Below are 3802 nucleotides of genomic sequence, written 5' to 3'. Positions count from 1 at the left end.
GAAATTTTTGAAAAATTTCCTATAAAAAGAGAAATTTTTGAAAAATTTTCTATAAAAAGAGAAATTTTTGAAAAATTTTCTATAAAAAGAGAAATTTTTGAAAAATTTTCTATAAAAAGTGAAATTTTTGAAAATTTTTCTATAAAAAGAGAAATTTTTGAAAAATTTTCTATAAAAAGAGAAATTTTTGAAAAATTTTGTATAAAAAGATATATTTTTAAAAAGTTTTCTATTAAAAGGTAAACTTTTGAAAAATTTTCTATCTAAACAGAAATTTTTGAAACATTTTTTTATAAAAATATAAATTTTTGAAAAAATGAAAGCGATCTGTATTATAACTAAACAATTTGGTGAAAATATGATATGATTTGCCAGTAACTGTTGCAGGATTAAAAACTATAGCTGTTTCTGCAAAACAAACTTTTGCTAAGAGATTTAACAGCTGGATAAAGTTAAAGAGTATAAGCGAAATTCTTTGTAAATTTAGGAGAACTTGATCTTATCTAAGTTCTTGAAGTACTCTGGGAGTATGATAGATTTGCAAGGAACTGTTTGCATGATCAACAACTATAGCTGTTTCTGTGAAACAAACTTTTGCGTAAGAGATTTAACAGCACAATAAAGTTAGAGGATAAGGGCAATTCTTTGTAAATTTAAGAGAACTTGATCTTATCTGAATTCTTGAAGTTCTCTGGGAGTATGATAGATTTGCAAGGAACTGTTTGCAAGCTTATTATTACTCTGTTAAACTAGGCTTAACTTGCTGTTAGATTAAACTCGAAACAACTTTAGGGGGACTTTAACTGCCGGTCCACACTAGGAAACTTTTTTGAGAAACTTTTGATTTTGCGTGAGAGAGAAAGAGAAAGAATATCATTCATCTCTCTCGGGGTACGAAGTTTCCCGTACGCGGAAACTTGTTTTGTTTTCTTATTCTTCTTATGCGTACAACAACAAACCAATACAATTAACACGTAGTTTCTGAAACAAAAGTTTCATTAAGAAAACTTCAAAGGAGAATTAAGAAAAAGTTTCTCAACAAAAGTTTCCTAGTGTGGACCAGGTCTAATCGATGATTGTGTTTATTCAGTTATGGATTTAAGTTCAGTTAACTTTGTTAGTATTTCCAACTTTTCACAAACATATCTAACAGCAAGTTAAGCCTAGTTTAATTGAGTAGTAAGAAACCCGCCCTCAGTTAAACTAAGATAACTATATAACGTTACTACTTTATTGAAAAACACTAAGAGAGGGTTTCTTAGTCCTCAGTTAAACTAGACTTAACTTGCCGTTAGATTAAACTCCGAACAAATTTAGGAGGACTTTAACCGATGATTGTGTTTTTCAGTTATGGATTTAAGTTCAGTTAACTTTGTTAGTATTGCCAACTTTTCACTCAGAAACATAAACAATGAACAGCTGTTTTTTTGCAAACAATACTTTTGTAAAATGAAAAATTGTGGAAAAATGTTAAATAAACATTTAAAACAATAATAAATAAAACAAAACAAATCAGAAAATTGCAAATTTACTTAAAATATTAAGTTTTTGTTCTTTCGAAATCATTGTTTTATTGTTTTTGTTGTGTTTTCTCACAATTACATTCAGTTAAACTAAGATAATAAGTAACTTTACTGATAACTGAAAAACACGAAACATATATTAAACCCGGTTTAACCCAAGAATGAAGATGATCTTTATCAGAAAAACTCACCCTAAAACATATATTAAACTAGGTTTAAACAAAGAATTGTCCAATTCACAAACGATGTCGTATCGTTGTAGGGTTGTCAAAAAAATGTTTCAAATACAATTTGTTTAATTAAAAAAATCAATTATAAAACAATACGACATACTACGATACAACCATACAACATCGATTGTGAATTGGACATATGTAGATCATCTCTCGCGCTAGGAGATTTAACAGCTGATTAAAGTTTGAGGATCATATAAACATATTGTTTGGATTGCATCAACCTAACTACTTTTCCTTTTTTAAGTATTTAAAGTTCGATAATGAGATTTCAAAAACACTTTTTACTGTATCCTTCGAATGTATTAAAACAAATTAGATATTGTAAATTTTTCCAAAATAAACTGCTTTATTACCAAGTCGTTAGATTAGTTTTAAAACTGAAAACACAATGTTTGTCATTAGGTCATTGAAGGTTTTAGTTTTAGATTTTATTCTTTAATTCATTCAAGGTACTTTTAATTACATTTATGGATGGCGCTGTAAACAAACAAACAATCAATTAATCAATTTGTTATAGAGTTACGCTTTTCTTTATTAGGAATTTGTTTGTTTTTTTCTTTTTTGTTTAAATAATATAATTATATTTGTTGATAGTTTAAGTTTAAAAAAAAGGAATATCTTAACCTTAGTTTGACCTAATTTTAACATTGTATTTTGTTTGTTTTATAGAATAAATATTGCTTAAAGGATTTCTTTTTGTATATATTTTGTAATATTTTATTTTAAATATAAACATTGGTTTATGGTAAAATGTGGAGAAAAAAATATATAAACATAAAATTACCATTTATTATATGTTAAATAATTAAAAAAATAATAATAATAAACAGGAACAATGCAATAAAAATTAAATATAAATTTGTGGTTTTAACTCATAAAATAAATTAAAGAAAAAAAGAAAACTTGAAATCAAAAAAAAGGAAAACTAATAAAATTCATTAAAATTCAAACTAATTAAAGAAAAATTATATAAAAATAATTAAACATATAAGAGAAATTATTGAAATGATGTTTTGTTTAAATTTATAGTTGTTGTTGTTGTAGTAGTGGTAGTAGTAAGTGTAAATAAAGTTTTGTTTAAATTAATATTACGGAGTTTTGTTTAATAACAAAAAAACATTGCTTATTATATAATTTATTAAGAAAATAATGACAATTATATTAATAATAATAGTTAAATAATAATATTGTTATAATAATAATAATAATTAATAAGAAAATTATAATAAATTTTATTTTAATTTATTTTTAATATATGTATTTATTTTAAATATTAAATTTAAAACTTCTTTAATGAAGTATATTTGATATATAAGTTTCATTATCTTTCTGCTAACTTTTCTTATTTTGTTTTATTATAATTTGTTAATTTGCATTAATAATTATTGGTTTACAAGTGACCAGATATAGTAAAAACATAAAAAAATTAATAATTTTTTATAAAAAAATTAAAAAAGAAAAATCCATTAATAATAATCATAATAAAAGTATTTGTTCTTTAACTTCAACTGTTAAATCAAGTTTATTTTCTAATAAAACTAATATCTTCCTTTCGAAGAAAAAATAATAATTAATCATAAATGTAAAGAAAACATAAAACTAATAACAGTTTAAACCATAGAATAAGAAAAAAGAAACAAATTAAACACTTAAAATTATAGTTAAATAATAACTAAAACAAATTATTAAAGATTTTTCTTTCTTCAAAAAAATAAAAATAAAATAAAATAAAGGCGGTGGTTTCCTTTCAACTAAACTTTTTAATAAATTTTAATTTGAAAATTAAACATCTAAACTAATAAAATATGTTTTTATGTTTTTTTTTAATAATTTTATTTGTTTATTTTCTTTGCTAAACTAAATATGTTTTTCCTTTTTAATTCATATGTATATTGTTAAAAAAAAAATCATTATAAGATTTTGTTGTTGTTTTACCAAGTGTCTTACAACAAACAAAAATCCCATAATATATACATTTTGTTTTTGTTTAAACTAAAATAATAATAATAATTTGTGTTCATTTTCTAATTTAAAAAAGAGAAA

This window comes from Lucilia cuprina, chromosome 3, assembly GCF_022045245.1.
Source record: "Lucilia cuprina isolate Lc7/37 chromosome 3, ASM2204524v1, whole genome shotgun sequence".
NCBI lineage: Eukaryota > Metazoa > Arthropoda > Insecta > Diptera > Calliphoridae > Lucilia > Lucilia cuprina.
This window is presented reverse-complemented; position numbering follows the sequence as displayed.